The sequence below is a fragment of the Balaenoptera physalus genome (assembly GCF_965194825.1).
Source record: "Balaenoptera physalus genome assembly, chromosome: 3".
NCBI classification, from domain to species: Eukaryota; Metazoa; Chordata; class Mammalia; order Artiodactyla; family Balaenopteridae; genus Balaenoptera; species Balaenoptera physalus.
In genome coordinates this window covers 32,252,431-32,270,969 of record NC_138890.1, presented here as the reverse complement: position 1 = coordinate 32,270,969, position 18,539 = coordinate 32,252,431, and the positions used below count along the sequence as shown (strand labels likewise).

Here is an 18,539-nt window from a genome sequence, read left to right as displayed (position 1 = left end):
TGTCCAGTTGCGGCGAGTGGGGGCCACTCTTCATCGCGGTGCGCAGGCCTCTCACCACCGCGGCCTCTCTTGTTGCGGAGCAGAGGCTCCATACGCTCAGGCTCAGTAGTTGTGGCTCACGGGCCTAGTTGCTCCGCGGCATGTGGGATCTTCCCAGACCAGGGCTCGAACCCGTGTCCCCTGCATTGGCAGGCAGACTCTCAACCACTGCGCCACCAGGGAAGCCCCCCTTGAGTCCTTTAAATCATTACTAAATCATTCGGTAGCTCCCTCTCATAGGTAATTATTGTACAAAGATTAGGGTTGTCTGTCTTCTTCTTGCCAGACATCTGTCAAGCTTATTACCAAACAAATCCACTAGTCATTTTCTACTTAATATTTAGTAAAAATTCTTGATTGCCCTTATTGGACTCTTAGCCCTCTGCTGGTGGGGTAACTTTTTTTTTTTTTTTTTTTTCAATTTCAAAATTTCATCTTGGGTTATGGGTGGAGGATGGCAAGAAAAGTTCTGAGCACAACCTGATCATTGCTGCCCCAGGGAGATACATGAACCCTCTTTTATAGGATCAACTAAAGTATTTCTGTTTCATTTTGAAGTGTTGAGAGGAGCTTCTTGTATGCTTCAATATAAATGTCAGAAAATAGATGCATAGTTTCATAGGAATACATATATACGTGTGTGTGTATGGGGGGGTGTTTCTAGAGCATGGTAGTCATTCCATTCTCGAAAAATAATTTATATGAGTTATAATGATGAAAGGAAATAAACCATGTTTACAAGTGGAAGGGCCCAGTCCTGTGATTCTATGCTCCAGTAACCCTATTAACAGGTTACAAATCCCATTCTTTTAAATAACCAAAAGTCTTGATCTACATGAATTTTCTTTAGTCTCTTGATCAACCCAAGTGTAGATATAACACAAACTTAAGGGAGAATGCCCTAAGGGCACCCTTCAACCAATGGAATAAGTAAGTCAGTGGAGGAATGATGGTGCCTTTCCATCCTTTGGTAGGCATCCATGCAATCTACCAGTAACTCGAAGAGTTTATAGTGGGATTGAGTGCAGTTTTTCCATAATGGTACCTAGCTCAATAATATTCACTCTAGTGGTTTTCCCTCTGTCCCTTTCTTATTCTGGCTGTGTGACCACCTTCCTGATATGCTAGCAGAATACAAAGTCTTGCCTCAGAGTCTCCTTTCAGGAGAACCTAGTCTAAGACAAACTTAGACTTATCAATCAGTCAAACTTATCAATGATCTTTTCTATGAAACAACACATTATTGATTCTATAGCCAGATATGTAAGATGTTTTCATTTGGTGAAATCTTAGTTATTCCACAGTAAAAAAAAAAAAAAAAAAAAAAAAGCTGGAACAGTTGATATGAAAAGGAATTCCAGGCAATTTCCTTAAGTGGTGCTTAATTAATGGTTGATATCATCTTAATTTGCTCTTTGGAATAATTTTAGCATAGGACTATATATATTAATTATTCATATGTATTATTTTATTTTTACTATGACTTTTCCCTAGATTCAAAACTTGTTTGGAATAAAAGAACCCTCTATTGTGAAGAGGGTGTAGAGGTTGAAGGTTAAGGCTACATATCTCTATTTATTTACATGCAGATGAGGAGCAATAAACATGTAAGGATTTTCTGTTTCCTAGATATCAGGGGCTTTTGATTTTATCACCATGCAAAAGTTTCTACTCTACTTCTGAAAACAGCCACACTTTTTTGTAGTACTGTTTCATCCTCAAGGATTAACAAGAAAGGACATTTTGCTATCTCTATAGAAAGAAAGGTAGGTAGATTTATATAATTCATAACTTCAAGCAGTATGTTCCCTTTCACACATGAATCATCGATTCTAGTGCAATGGTAACTATTTCTTATATAAAACACATTTTATGTAACAAAGGTTAAATATCAACATATGTGAATTAAGTGTGGGTTAACTAGGTTTAGTTCGGTTTGCCTGAAATAACCATTCTTTGTTCTTATTATATATGCACAGATACAAACATTTTTTTTAAAAAACTGAGGGTTTTTTTGCTTCAGTGTCTGTGATTCAGCGACAAATCCCTGAAAGTCATATCTTATTCATTAGGATAATGAAGCAAAACAAATAAGCCCTGGCTTGTGCTCCTAGCATGTGAGTTTCTGCTGGGGAAAAGGAAAGAATGCAGATTTCATTTACTAAGCTACCAGCATTCTTCCTAGGGGTATGGCAGCAAAGGGGAGAAGAGAAATACAAATGTTTTGACTTATTTGCTAGTCTGTGATAATTAAGATTTAGTTGTCTTCCATCTCTTGTTTTTCAAATATTACTCATCTTGATATATGTGTTTGTGTGCGTGTATTCAGTTCAGCAAATCTATTGAGCATCCCCTACTTGAAAGTTCAGTGATGGGTGCTCGAGTACCTACAAAGGTAAATAAATTACACGTCTCATTCTCGAGAAGCTTATGGATGAGTTCATAACTATAAAATAGCCTCGTGCCAGATCCAGCCAGGCTTGCCACCAAATATGAGTTCAGCTTAGCTTAGGTTAAGTTTTGCCTGAACATAAATTACAAGAAAATTTTCAGTTTTTAGCCCAACTTGATCTCACCTTTGGAGGCAAACCTGCCCTGATCTGACATAAGGCTCTTTATAGTTTTTATTTATCTTTGATTATGTGACTATTCACACCTTTCTGAAGAAATATTAATGTGCTTCATTATGGGATTTTACCCCTAACCCTGCCACATATACGAAAATATGCCCCTAATTAACCTTTCTAACATCTAAATTCTGAAACACGTCTGGCCCCAAAGGGGGCTGATAAAGAATCTGGGCTGCTGGGCTTGGTTTAGGAGGAAGTGGGAGTCACAATCCAGCCCACTTTGCTTCCTCTTCTGGAGTTTTGTTGGCCTGGAGAAAGCAGCCTTTGACAAATTTGCACAAATAAGTTCTTTTCTGACCAAGCCCTGCCTGGGAAGGCCAGCATGGGCCCAGGGGGAGATAACCTTTTGCTAATATGTTTCATGAAGACTATTGAGGCTTTGTAGGAGATGAGGTTTTGTGTAGGTATGGTCACGAATCGGATAGGGTTCAGGGTGTGTGCAGAAAAATTTTAAACATTTATAAAGAATGCCCTTGTAGCATAATGTTCTCTGAAAGCATCTCTTTAATGGCAATGGCAAAAAATAGAAAGAAAAGTGAGAGCCAGAATTATCATGGCAGACAATTTCGATTGGAGTTCTCAGAAACCTTCTGTATCAGTAAGTGTCAGCAGTATGAAGTCTTTCCTGGGGGCAAAAAATGCAAAAAGGGCTGAAAGAGGAGAGTGGAGTCAGACTGAGAAAGGACTTACACACTAAAAATGGGGTGCTATTGAAGACTGTGAACAGGAGAATGATGTGACTGTAGTCTTTCCTCCCAGCACCCGTTACATATACAACTATAATAAAAAGAAAACATAGCCTCCCAATAAGCATTATTGTTATTATTTATTTTATGTTCACAGTGTAACTATTGACGTCTTTATTAATGGAATATCAACCTGATGCATATTTGTCACTGGGACTTGAGAACATAACCACTAAATGCTTCCCGATATTCTTTTTTTTTTTTTTTTTTTTACCCTGTTGCCAACCTCTCTCTATTCCCCCCCCCCATTCCACCCCCGCACCCCCAGCTTCTGGCAACCACTTGTCTACTGTTTCTGTTTCTATGAGTTTGACCTTTTTGGTTTTTTGATCCTACATCTAAGTGACACTATGCAGTATTTGTCTTTCTCTGTCTGGCTTACCTCACTTAGTAATAATACCCTTCAGATTCATTCATGTTGTCGCAAATGACAGGATTTCTTTCTTTTTAAAGGTGAATAATATTTCATTGTATATATATACCACCTTTTCTTGTTCCGTTCATCTGTTGACAGATAACTTTGGTTGTTTCCATATCTCAGCTATTGTGAATAATACTGCAATGAACATGGGAGTTCCTGTTTGAGATAATGATTTTATTTCCCTCGGATATATAACCTAAAGTGGGATTGATGAATCATATGTAGGCCTACTTTCAGAATGTTGTAGACAGCACTGTTCGGATGTCCATGCCAATAAATCCTATGCAGAGAGGCTACAAGGCATGGTGTTGGTATCCTTAGAGCCATTTTTTTATGAGCTGTATCATCACCTCCCCTGCCAGGCCATGGGCTATTCACTTTCTCTACACTATTTCATTTACTCCTCACAACAAGAGTATGAATTAGGTACTCTTATTATTCCCATGTTACAGATAGAAGATTAATATTTAGAGAATAAATAGTTCCATTGCCACACAACTGTAGCTTGCACAGCAGGAATCTAAAAGGTCAATATCACTTCACAGCTAATACTCTCATTACTATGCTACGTTGGAATACTAGACTGGGAATATAGTAAATCTGCGTTGTGTTGCTAACTCTGCCACCTCCCCAGGGAACTCATTGTACCTGAGGGTTGCAGAGTAGCTGGGGCCAAACAAAAACAAACAAATAAAAACCCCCAACAACTACAAAAGTAAAGTTGTAGGGAATAACTTTAAAATGTGTGTGTGTGTGTGTGTGTGTGTGTGTGCACGCTTTGTGATGGAGAACCCAGTTCTGGTTATCCCAGTTCTAAGTGCGATTCCCTGCTTGGTTTCTCTACATCTCAATATTATGAGTAAGTCAGTTAAATTCCCTGACCTCTGACTCCTCATCTTTCTAGGAAGGAATTGAAATAATGACATTGTGGTGCTTCCGGTTCTTTAAGTGTACAAGTCTCTCACTTAGGAGGGCTTAGGGTAGGTTGGTTTGAGGTTCTTATAAACAGTTTACTCTCATCTTTTCTCACATCTTAACACTTTTGGCAATTTCCCCTGTACGTTTCATTTGAAACTGTTAGCTCTATTCCCTGTTGCAGAAATTTTCTTCTTCTGAACTACCCTAGTTTTGCCATTAGTGTTGACATACAAACTAGTCACGTGATAAAAAATTTATTTTTTTTAAATTTCCACCATTGAACTAAATTTAACTTGTCATTGTATTCCAATGTCAGTTTGATTTCCTGGATTTTCACTATTGCTTTCAAAATATTGATTCCATTCATTCATTCATTCATTCACTCAATTTGATCAAAATATATTGAGCTGCTACAGTGTTGCAGGAGCTCTGTGAAATACTCGAGATATAGAGATAAATAAATCATGATCTTTAGAAGCTAAGAGTTTAGTAGGGTGTAGAGGTTAACAATTGCTAAAACAAGTAGGTTTTAGTATGATATGTATGAAATATCAAAGACACAAGAAAGCATTTTTTAGCTGTCTTTCAGTGGATCTTAAAAAGTCATCCCAGAGCTGATAATAACTAAAGTACATCTAGAAAGGTGACTGAGATAGTCTTGGTAAATAAGGACAGAAAGGGTATTCCATGTAGAAAGAACATTGTGTCTTTCTGCCATTTTATGTCCTAAAATTACAGGCACCCTCATTTTTCTTATTACAAATATAGGAAGACAGTTCAAAGTAGTGAATTGATCTTTGGTTTTCTTTTTTTCTGTAAAAATTAATTGCAGAGATTATGCTGAAATGGCTACCATTTGTAAGCCATTCAGTTAATTCATGTTCTCTTGAATTTTATATGTTGTGGAAACTAAGTAAGAAATGGATGGTATGTGTTGGTTATATAAATGCTATGAATTAATGTCAATAAAATAAATTTCCACTTTTAAAACAACTATGCCACCAATACAAATTCCTACTAATATTCCTTATTTAAGCCTGTTAATTGAAAGCAACAGAAGTTCACTGACTGATTACTGTGTTATTAAAATAAGTCTATCTCAAAGGATTTCTAGAAAAAAATGTAGAATTAAAGTAAGTTCAAGACTGAACTTTTAGAAGCAATGCCGCAAATCCCACCATAGAATTCTTCATATGGGAGAAAACTCTTTGCTGTTGACATAGAGTTCTAGCCATTATAATTATAACTTGAACTGTTGCCATTTTGGTTCCTGAAATTTAACTTTACAACTGATATTACCAGAATTAATATCGCTGTGGCTTTTGCTTAACCATCCTCTCTATCTGTAATAATCACCTGCATGTTCATCAATCCCTGAATTCATTCTGCAGAGGCCAGAGTAATTGCTTATTTTTTATTTTTTTCCCTTTCAGAATCTCCTAGGCAGAGATAAGTATTTCCTTGTTTATTCAATATATGCTTACTGAACACTTACTATCATCATGTCAGTGTTAATTTTTTGGACCATACTATGCATTTGATTTGCCATACCTGTTCTCATCTAAGTTTATATCAAAAGTGATCTGTACAAGGTACAGTGGTTGGCCAAAGAGCTGAGTAATCTTCCTATGGATAGTCAAGTTAGCTTCATTGAGGAGAAGATTCTTGAAGAAGGAGATTTTTTTTTTTTAATTTTTGAATTTTAATTTATATATTTTTTTATACAGCAGGTTCTTATTAGTCATCAATTTTATACACATCAGTTTATACATGTCAATCCCAATCTCCCAATTCATCACACCACCATCCCCACCCACCTGCCGCTTTCCCCCTTTGGTGTCCATACGTTTTTTCTCTACTTCTGTGTCTCAATTTCTGCCCTGCAAACTGGTTCGTCTGTTCCATTTTTCTAGGTTCCACATATATGCGTTAATATACGATATTTGTTTTTCTCTTTCTGACTTACTTCACTCTGTATGACAGTCTCTAGATCCATCCACGTCTCAACAAATGACCCAATTTCATTCCTTTTTATAGCTGAGTAACATTCCACTGTATATATGTACCACATCTTCTTTATCCATTCATCTGTCGATGGGCATTTAGGTTGCTTCCTGATCTGGCTATTGTAAATAGGGCTGCAATGAACATTGGGGTGCATGTGTCTTTTTGACTTACGGTTTTCTCTGGGTATATGCCCAGTAGTGGGATTGCTGGATCATAAGGTAATTTTATTTTTAGTGTTTTAAGGAACCTCCATACTGTTCTTCATAGTGGCTGTATCAATTTACATTCCCACGACAGTGTAAGAGAGTTCCCTTTTCTCCACACCCTCTCCAGCATTTGCTGTTTGTAGATTTTCTGATGATGCCCATTCTAACTGGTGTGAGGTGATACCTCATTGTAGTTTTGATTTGCATTTCTCTAATAATTAGTGATGATGAGCAGCTTTTCATGTGCTTCTTGGCCATCTGTATGTCTTCTTTGGAGAAATGTCTATTTAGGTCTTCTGCCCATTTTTGGATTGGGTTGTTTGTTTTTATAATATTGAGCTGCATGAGCTGTTTATACATTTTGGAGATTAATCCTTTGTCCGTTGATTCATTTGCAAATATTTTCTCCCATTCTGAGGGTTGTCTTTTCTTCTTGTTTATGGTTTCCTTTGCTGTGCAAAAGCTTTGAAGTTTCATTAGGTCCCATTTGTTTGTTTTTCTTTTTATTTCCATTACTCTAGGAGGTGGATCAAAAAGATCTTGCTGTGATTTATATCAAAGAGTGTTCTTCCTATGTTTTCCTCTAAGAGTTTTACAGTGTCCAGTCTTACATTTAGGTCTCTAATCCATTTTTAGTTTATTTCTGTGTATGGTGTTAGGGAGTGTTCTGATTTCATTCTTTTACATGTACCTGTCCAGGTTTCCCAGCACAACTTATTGAAGAGACTGTCTTTTCTCCATTGTATATCCTTGCCTCCTTTATCATAGATTAGTTAACCATAGGTGCATGGGTTTGCCTCTGGGCTTTCTGTCTTGTTCCATTGATCTATATTTCTGTTTTTGTGCCAGTACCATATTTGTCTTGATTACTGTAGCTTTGTAGTATAGTCTGAAATCAGGGAGTCTGATTCCTCCAGCTCCACTTTTTTCCCTCAAGACTGTTTTGGCTATTCGGGGTCTTTTGTGTCTCCATACAAATATTAAGATTTTTTTGTTCTAGTTCTGTAAAAAATGCCATTGGTGATTTGATAGTAATTGCATTGAATCTGTAGATTGCTTTGGGTAGTATAGTCATTTTCACAATATTGATTCTTCCAATCCAAGAACATGGTATATCTCTCCATCTGTTGGTATCATCTTTAATTACTTTGATCAGTGTCTTATAGTTTTCTGCATACAGGTCTTTTGTCTCCCTAGGTAGGTTTATTCCTAGGTATTTTATTCTTTTTGTTGCAATGGTAAATGGGAGTGTTTCCTTAATTTCTCTTTCAGATTTTTCATCATTAGTATACAGGAATACAAGAGATTTCTGTGCATTAATTTTGTATCCTGCAACTTTACCAAATTCATTGATTAGCTCTAGTAGTTTTCTGGTGGCATCTTTAGGATTCTCTATGTATAGTAGCATGTCATCTGCAAACAGTGACAGTTTTACTTCTTCTTTTCCAATTTCTGTTCCTTTTATTTATTTTTCTTCTCTTATTGCCATGGCTAGGACTTCCAAAACTATGTTGAATAATAGTGGTGAGAATGGACATCCTTGTCTTGTTCCTGATCTTAGAGGAAATGCTTTCAGTTTTTCACCATTGAGAATGATGTTTGCTGTGGGTTTGTCGTATATGGCCTTTATTATGTTGAGATAGGTTCCCTCTATGCCCAATTTCTGGAGAGTTTCTATCATAAATGGGTGTTGAATTTTGTCAAAAGTTTTTCTGCATCTATTGAGATAATCTTATGGTTTTTATTCTTCAGTTTGTTAATATGGTGTATCACATTGATTGATTTGCGTATACTGAAGGATCCTTGCATCCCTGGGATAAATCCCACTTGATCATGGTGTATGATCCTTTTAATGTTTTGTTGGATTCTGTTTGCTAGTATTTTGTTGAGGATTTTTGCATCTATATTTATGAGTGATATTGGTCTTTTTTTGTTGTATCTTTGTCTGGTTTTGGTATCAGGGTGATGGTGGCCTCATAGAATGCGTTCAGGAGTGTTCCTTCCTCTGCAGTTTTTTCGAAGAGTTTAAGAAGGATGGGTGTTAGCTCTTCTCTAAATGTTTGATAGAATTATTCTGTGAAGCCATCTGGTCCTGGACTTTTGTTTGTGATTTTTAATCACAGTTTCAATTTCATTACTTGTGATTGTTCTGTTCATATTTTCTATTTCTTCCTGGTTCAGTCTTGGAAGGTTATACCTTTCTAAAAATTTGTCCATTTCTTCCAGGTTGTCCATTTTATTGGCATAGAGTTACTTGTAGTAGTCTCTTAGGGTGCTTTGTATATCTGCAGTGTCTGTTGTAACTTATCCTTTTTCATTTCTAATTTTATTGATTTGAGTCCTCTCCCTCTTTTCTTGATGAGTCTGGTTAATGGTTTATCAATTTTGTTTATCTTCTCAAAGAAGCAGCTTTTAGTTTGATTGATCTTTGCTGTTGTTTTCTTTGTTTATTTCTGCTCTGATCTTTATGATTTCTTTCCTTCTGCTAACTTTGGGTTTTGTTTATTTTTCTTTCTCTAGTTCCTTTAGGTGTAAGATTAGATTGTTTATCTGAGATTTTTCTTGTTTCTTGAGGTAGGCTTGTGTAGCTATAAACTTCCTTCTTAGAACTGCTTTTGCTGTATCCTGTAGGTTTTGTATAGTTGTGGTTTCATTGTCATTTGTCTCTAGGTATTTTTTGATTTCCTCTTTGATTTCTTCAGTGATCTCTTGGTTATTTAGTAACATATTGTTTAACCTCCATGTGTTTGTGTTTTTTACGGTTTTTTCCCTGTAATTCATTTCTAATCTCATAGCATTGTGGTCAGAAAAGATGCTTGATATGATTTCAATTTTCTTAAATATACTGAGGCTTGATTTGTGACCCAAGATGTGATCTATCCTGGAGAATGTTCCATGCGCCCTTGAGAAGAAAGTGTAATCTGCTGTTTTTGGATGGAATGTCCTATAAGTATCAATTAAATCTTTCTGGTCTATTGTGTCATTTAAAGCTTCTGTTTCCCTATTTATTTTCATTTTAGATGATCTGTCCATTGGTGTAAGTGAGGTGTTAAAGTCCCCCACTATTATTGTGTTACTGTCAATTTCCTCTTTTATAGCTGTTAGCAGTTGCCTTATGTATTGAGGTGCTCTTATGTTGGGTGCATATATATTTATAATTGTTATATCTTCTTCTTGGATTGATCCCTTGATCATTGTGTAGTGTCCTTCCTTGTGTCTTGTAACATTTTTTATTTTAAGTCTATTTTATCTGATAGGAGTATTGCTACTCCAGCTTTCTTTTGATTTCCATTTGCATGGAATATCTTTTTCCATCCCCTCACTTTCAGTCTGTATGTGTCCCTAGGTCTGAAGTGGGTCTCGTGTAGACAGCATATATATGGGTCTTGTTTTTATATCCATTCAGCAAGCCTGTTTCCTCTGGTTGGAGCATTTAATCCATTCACGTTTAAGGTAATTATCGATATGTATGTTCCTTTGACCATTTTCTTAATTGTTTTGGGTTTGTTTTAGTAGGTCCTTTTCTTCTCTTGTGTTTCCTACTTAGAGAATTTCCTTTAGCATTTGTTGTAGAGCTTGTTTGGTGGTGCTGAATTCTCTTAGCTTTTGCTTGTCTGTAAAGCTTTTGATTTCTCCATCAAATCTGAATGAGATCCTTGCCAGGTAGAGTAATCTTGGTTGTAGGTTCTTTCCTTTCATCACTTTAAGTATATCATGCCACTCCCTTCTGGCTTGTAGAGTTTCTGCTTAGAAATCGGCTGTTAACCTTATGGGAGTTCCCTTGTATGTTATTTGTCATTTTACCGAACTCCTCTTGTTTTCCCCAGCCCCTGGCAATCGCCATTCTATTCTCTGATCTATGAGTTTGACTTTTTTTTTTTTGATTACACATATAAGTGATACCATGCAGTATTTCTTTCTCTGGCTTATTTCACTTAAGGAATGCCATCATCTTCATGTGGAAGTCACAGAGGTCCATAAACAGTTTTTCTGGCAAATTATGGCATTTTTACCACCACGTAACAGCAGCACAATGCAAAGCATAGTAACAAAGCTGAATGGAGCAAGGAGCAGAGGAATTGAACACTGTTCACATGCCCATAGCTCCTTTTGGTTCAGTTTGGCTACAGGCAGTTTTTTCAGAAATGTTGCTGTGATTTCCCCTTTCTTTGTACATTTCTACCGAATCTTCACTGTAACCAGCTTCAACCCTTCATTATGACCCCCTTTCATCAAATTACCTACATCTTTTTATTTTTTTAATAATTTCCTTTATTTACAGTAGTATTTCTTCACATTTTAGGAATTCAACGTTTTCTTTTTAAAAGTGCAATATTTTAAATACATCTTATTATTATTCTCTAATATTTTGGTTATGTTTTGAAAGGTCTGGTCAACTTTATTTTGCTTACAGTATATGCTTTGTAATTTTAATGTGTGACTTTTAAGATAAAAGGACTTTTCCCAAATTCCTATGCTTTGCATTTTTTTTTGGTAAACTGTTTTTAGGAAGGAAAGTCAGTGGAATCATTCATGAAATATTGCAGCATCATGTTAAAAAATACCTTCTTTCCCCTATTTAAACAAAAGTCTATGAAAAAAATTAGAAAATCTACTTGCCTTCATTCCCCAGACAGTTCAGTTAATCTACTATTCACACAAATATCCCCTTTTGTCCACCAGTAAGACTATAACCAATCCAAAGAATAGAGTACAAAAACAAATAAATGTTAGAATATTGAATAGTAATGTAGCCCATTAATTTGTTTTGGTAATTGACATATCCATGCTGTAAATTCCTGGCACCATTCAAATTCAGCTGTTATTCTTATGTCTCATTTTCTCCTGTGCTATCTGTTGCTTTTTGTTTTTCCAACTAGATTGAAAACTACTTAAGGGAAGAAACATTTTACGTCTACCTTTCTTAATACCCAGCAAAGTGTCAGGCAGAGTGTAGGTAACTGATAATTGTTTTCTCATAATTGACTCATAATAATTTGGGTTATTGCTGAGTTCCATTAAACTTTGAGAAAAAAATCTTGAAAGAATTGACTTTTAACATTTGAATTAAAAATGACAAGGTAAAGAGAAGGAACATGATCCATCCTTTCCTCCTATTTAAGATATTTTGTGATTATCTCTTTGGAAAAGTAGAGAAAATTAATATGTATTAAGTACCTACTGTATGAAATGCCCTGTAACACTATTTCAGAAAGTATTGTTTTCTTTTAAAATTGTAGTAACTTATTCCATATAATATGGAAACTAATAGTATTGCAAAATAATTTTAATGGCTTGATATAATCTGAAATATCTTCTCGCTCAACTGCTTTAGTTGAGCAATTTTAACAAACAGTGAATTTTGTAACCTCAAGAGATGGTTTCTTTTTAGGAAAGATTAGTTTCCTATTTTGTTTCTATTTTGGGTGCCTATCCCTGCTAAATTTCTCCTTGGTTAGAAAGGCTTGGACTTTCAGTCCCCTTAGTAGAAGAAAAGAATGCTTTTCCTTGATGTCTGTATATTTTTATCAAGCCAAGAATGTCAGCTTTAGAAAATAATTTTTGCAACAATTATGGCTTCTGTAGGTGATTAAATTGCTGAAAACCCAGATATTGACATTTTGCATCAGTCTTTTCAGAGCTCAGATGTGAACTACTGTCATTCTCCACATCCTTCCTCTACGTGGTTACATTTATTATTTTTGCCTAAGCAAAAATAAGAAAATTACATATTATACACACAGTATGTACATTTATACTATGTATATATACACATAATATATATAGATGCAAAGTAAGTGTGTGTGTATGTGTGTGTGTGTGTGTTTCAGACACAAAGTTGATGTCTCTCCATTTTTATCTCTAATAATACCTGGAAAGCCCAGTCACATTTATTTTGGATTGCATCCATATAAATGGAGAAAGCCTAGTGAGAATATACCTGGATGTGGTAATGTGAGATTTCACCAGTTATCTCAAGACACATTTCAAACCTTTGATACCTTTTGTTAAAAGGTTTGAAAAGAGATTATTGATGGATTTAAGTCTGTTTAGCATGTCCTCGAGAAAGCCAGATGTGCTCCACTGGACAACTCTAAGACACCATATGATTAGTTTCATCAGCATGTGTACTGGAAGAAGGACCCTTACAATCTAGTGACGCACACATAGTTACAGAGAAGGAAAAGAGGGAGTGAAATAAACATGCTTCCTCATAGTTGAATTTCATTCCTTGACACTGTAAAGTAAAATTCCCAGCTAGGTAGTAAATGTAGAATTATGTATCTTTATAGTAGCATTTATTAGCTGTGAAATGTGCTAAGCACCACTTTTTCTTGGCATATTGCATACCTCAGAATTTTCTAAGAACCCCCTAAATTAGAAGAACTTAGAAGAGATGAGTTACTAATATTTCTTTTTTGGTTGTTAAGGCTATAACACTGTGATGCTTTGGAATTGACACACAAATGGGTCATTGTGTAAAATTATCTACCATCATCTCTATATTCTTCTCTTTTAGTTTTAAAGGTTATAAGGAAGGAAAAAGCAAGGTAGCTTTAGGAGAATTCTTTATATCTTTTTATCTCAAATTACACAGGTATCACTCAATCCCAGAATAGAATGAAATAAATCACAGTCACCAAAGAAGTACAGCCTCCATAATGCTGGGTGGTTCTCTGAACCTTCCTGTCGACTCCAGCTTCCCACCTGGCCTGTGATAGATGCCCCAAATTTAAATATTATATAACTTGATTTAGTTAAGAATTTGCTGTTCCTCGCCATTTCATTTTAAAGTGGAAGTTATGCCCAATAATCATAAATGTCTTATTTCTTAGAACTTTATTCACCATTTTTATTTCCAAATCATAGAGTCTGGGGCAGGATGAATAAGTGGAAGAAATAGTGACACTAAATGACCAGAGGCAGATGGAGCCCAAAAGCAAAAAGTAGGAAAAGGGAGCAAACTTTACCTAAAGCTACCTTTGTTCTCTAACCTGAACTTGCTTTTTATTGGTCATGATGTTTGGAAGATTGGCTGCCTAGTTCAAAGGTTTAGATCAAAGGGCACTGTACTGGGAAGCAGAAGATTTAAATACAGGACCTAATCATGGTTGTATGATCAACTTAATTCCTTGGGTATCTCCGTGTCTTTTTTTTTTTTTTGTCATTAAAAAGGAAGTGATAAAAATTCCTCACTTAATATACTACAGGTGAGATAAATTAAGAAAGATATTTTTATGCCACAGGTTGTGAACTGACATCCCATAGATAACTTTGGGTCAGAAGGTGGGTTCTCTAGCTTGCACACTAACTAAATTTTTTTGAATCTTTATTTTCAACGTCAAAGAGTTTACATTAAAATGCAGATATTTTTGCCTTTTATGAAGATGCAGAAGTTCTGGAGGTACCATGCCAGGCAGCAGTAGGTGGCTTCTGCCGTTATATAGAGAGTATGCTCTCCAAGTCACATCCTTACCACCACCCTTTATTATGTACTTCTAGACTCCTTTGCTTATTTATGTTACCTACATGACCCTACAGGCTTTTGAGTTCGTGATACCTATTGAAACCTTTATAACTTATCAGGGTATTAATATAAAATATGACAAAGCAGAGTGTGAATGGCTTAGTTATGCAGAGAAATATGGAACAGGATCATGGGGTTTATTTCCTTCCCCTCTTGTTGACTAGTACCTTCTTGAATTCAAAATAGGGAATGAGAATTTTTAATAATCTCGGCATTTGTTCTTTGCATTTTCCCCTGAATCTGAAACACATATATAAACATCAAAGAAGTTGTGATATTTCTGGTAGGGTTTAGGGTTGTAAGATAGATGGAAATGCCCACCAGGCAGGAAACTACATAACCCTGTCTTGCAAGTTTCCAAAGGAGAAAAGTGTCCACATTGTCAAATTTGAATTTTCTTTTAAACAAAAAACTAACATGTGCTACTTTATTATTGTTATTATTAAATTCATTTATATGAAATAATGCCTTTGCAAAATGAAATATTTGACACTAGTGTTACAGCCAACACTTCTGACAGAAAATGGGTCTGATTCCTAATCTTACTTCATTAACATTTTTTGAGCAAAAATAGAAATTTTATTAATTTTACTAAAAGAAAAATGTGATATGATATCTTTGATTTGTAAACAATGTTTCTCTGACATCTTCCATATTTTCTTTTTTTTAAAATTTATTTATTATTTATTTATTATTTATTTTTGGCTGTGTTGGGTCTTTGTTGCTGTGCGAGGGCTTTCTCTAGTTGCGGCAAGCGGGGGCCACTCTTCATCGCGGTGCGTGGGCCTCTCACTATCGCGGCCTCTCTTGTTGCGGAGCACAGGCTCCAGACGCGCAGGCTCAGTAATTGTGGCTCACGGGCCTAGTTGCTCCGCGGCATGTGGGATCTTCCCAGACCAGGGCTCGAACCCGTGTCCCCTGTATTGGCAGGCGGATTCTCAACCACTGCGCCACCAGGGAAGCCCTTCCATATTTTTAAAGTAAAATAAATCTTATTTTTTGAGATATAGTAAATTTTTGTGCTTTCCTTTCAATTTTAAATGTTAAATATCAACTGGTATACTGGCTGGCAAAGAACCTGTAAAAATAAATAAGAATCAGTGCTGTCCATTTACAGCTCTCTATTTAAAACATTATTTATAAGATAAACAGAATTTAACAGAATGTAGAAAAAACTTCAAATGCAAAATTTTTATTAAGTGACAGGAAAAAAATCAAAATATTGAAAATGCTAATTTTCACACATCTCAGAAATTTATCATTACCATGATTTCCTCTCTTGTACTTAAAAATGATTACTTTCTTTGGATAATGTATTAATAGTAGTTGCAAGAATTTGTGTATTTGTATAAAGTGAGCACGAAGGTGTACAAATAACTGTAATTTTATTTTTCTGCAGCTGAACTTAAATTTCTCTCAAAGCCCATTTCATATCATGACAGAATATTTTTTTTTACTGAGGTAAAACTTACATGCAGTAACTTCAGAGGTCTTAAGTATGTGATTAGATAAATTTTGATAAATTCATGCATCTGTGTAACGGCCATCCTGATCTAGACATAGAATATTTCCACTGTCCCAGAATGTTCCCTAGTGCTTCCTTAAAGCCACTTTTTGTCTCTATAGACAACTACTGATTTGATTTCTGTCATTCTATCAAATCTTTTCTTGAAATTCATTTAAATAAAATGATATAGTATGTAGTATTTCTATCTGGTCTGTCACTTACTGTAACGTTTTGGAAATTCATCCATGTAGTTAACTGTGCAACTCAGAAAGTTTTTTCCCTGAGTACTGTTGTATGAATGTATCACAATTTAATTTAGCCTTTCTTCTGATTATGGCATTTGTATTGCTTTTAGGTTTTGCCTCTTGTGGACCAGGCTATGAAATTCTTATCAAATTCTCCCCACGTGCATATTTGTCCATTTTGTTTTTTAGGTGAAATCCTAAGAGTAAAATAGCTGGATCATAGAGTAAATACATTTTTTAACTTTAGAAGAAACTGCCAAACAGTTTTCAGAAGTGGTTCTATCATTTTACACTCCCACCAGCAATGTATGAGAGTAATAATTGCTCCATATCCTTACCAAGATTTGGTGACATCAGTCTTTTTAATTTTAGCTGTTCGAGTGTGAATGTTTTAATTTGTATTTCCCTGATAGCTAATAATGCTGAGCCCCTTTTCATGTGTTTATTGTATATATATATATATATATATATATATATATATATATATATACAATATATATATATATTATATATCTTCTTTTGTGAAAGACCTGTTCAGCAATTTTGCCCATGGTTTTAATTGGGGCTTTTGCTGTTATTGCTGTTCTTGTTATTGTTTTATGTAAAAGTTCTTTTTACATTCTGTCTGCAAGTCCTTTGTCAGATACATGTAATACAGATATGTATTCTGTGTCTATTGAATGCCTTTTCATTTCTCAGTTTTGGTGCCTTTGATGAACAGCACCTTATCATTTTAATGAAATCCAATTTATCACTTCTTAAAAAGATACTTAGTATTTTCTGTGTCCTAAGAAATTGTTGCTTGCCCAGAGGCACAAAAAAAAGTGACAGTTTTCTAAGTCCCTTAGTTTTCTAGAAGTCTTAGTTTACTTCTAGAAGCTTTATCATTTGAGATTTTACAGTTTGGTTTGTGAGGCAACTCCAGTTATTTTTTGTCTGTGACGTAACATAAAGATTGAGGCTCATTTCTCCCCATCTATTTATGTTTTTTCCAGTATGATTTGTATGAAGTGTCCTTTCCCCATTGAATTGAATTGGTGTTTTTGTCAAAAATTAATGGATTATATAAAAATGTGTGGTTTCTCTGAACACTCTCATTTGTTTCTTTGATTTATAAGTCTATATTTATATTATGCTTACTGTTTTGATTGCTGTGGCTCTATGGTAATTTCTACAGCAGTGTGTTTTGTTTGGCTTTAGATTGTTTTGGCTCTTTTATATTATTTGAAGTTTTGTATGAATTTTAGAATAAACTTGTCAGTTTTTCCAGAAAAATAACTATTAAGGATTCAAATGGAGTTATATTGAATTTATAGATAAATATGTTGAAAATCAATAACAATATTGATTTTTCTAATTTGTGAAAATGTTATATCTTTTCATCTATTTAGGTCTTTTAACATTTCCCTTTGTAATGTTTTGTATTTTTCAGGGTCGCATCCTTGAATTCTTTCTTAAATATATTATTAACCAGTTAAGTTATTTGATGATATTGTAAATAGTATTGATTCATTTTTAATCTTATTTTTTAGTACTTTATTGGTGGTATATAGCACTACAGTTTATTTCGTATACTGATATTTTACCTGTGACAATGTTAAATTGGTTATTTATTAGGTCTATTGTTTGTAGAATTCCTTAGGATTTTTTACCAAAATAATCATGTTATCTGTGAATAACCCTCGTTTTGTTTTTTATTTCCAGTATTTATGCCTTTAATTATTTTTTTTTTTGCCTTATTGCACTGGCTAGGGCCAGAATATTGAATAGAAATCATGGAAGTGGACATCCTTTTTGATTTAGGTGGCATTTTCCTCCTTTTTCTTGTTAATGTGATAAATTATATGGATTGATTTTTCAGTGTTAAACAGAGTTTGCTTTTCTGGGATAAACTCCATTTGGTGATGGTGTATTATTTTTTATATATTGCTGGATTCCATATGCTAATATTTTGTTAAGGATTTTTATATCTATGTTCATGAGTGATTTTGGTCTCTAATTTCCTTTACACATAATATCTTCGTCAGGTTTTGGAATCAAGCTATGATAGCCACATAAAGTGAGTTTGTCTAGGACTGCTATTTTTTTCTTATTTAAGTATTTGGCAAATTCACAGTCAAACCATATTGACAGGCCCATTTCTTTGTGAGAAGATTTTTTTCTTCATTACAAATTTAATTTATTTAATAGTTATAGGGTCCTTTGGGCTTTCTGTTTTTCTTATGTCAATTTTTATAAGTTGTAATTTCCAAGGAGTCTGTTCATTTCATCTAGATTGTCTAATTTATGGTA

At 34.8% G+C, this 18,539-nt stretch overlaps 1 protein-coding gene across 2 annotated transcripts in view; it reads left to right on the top strand.

The window, feature by feature from the left end:
• The window catches only part of LOC309658213 (teneurin-2-like), a 1,589,229-nt gene that overhangs the window by 333,367 nt on the left and 1,237,323 nt on the right, over positions 1–18,539 (top strand). The gene's annotated exons all lie outside the window — the stretch shown is intronic.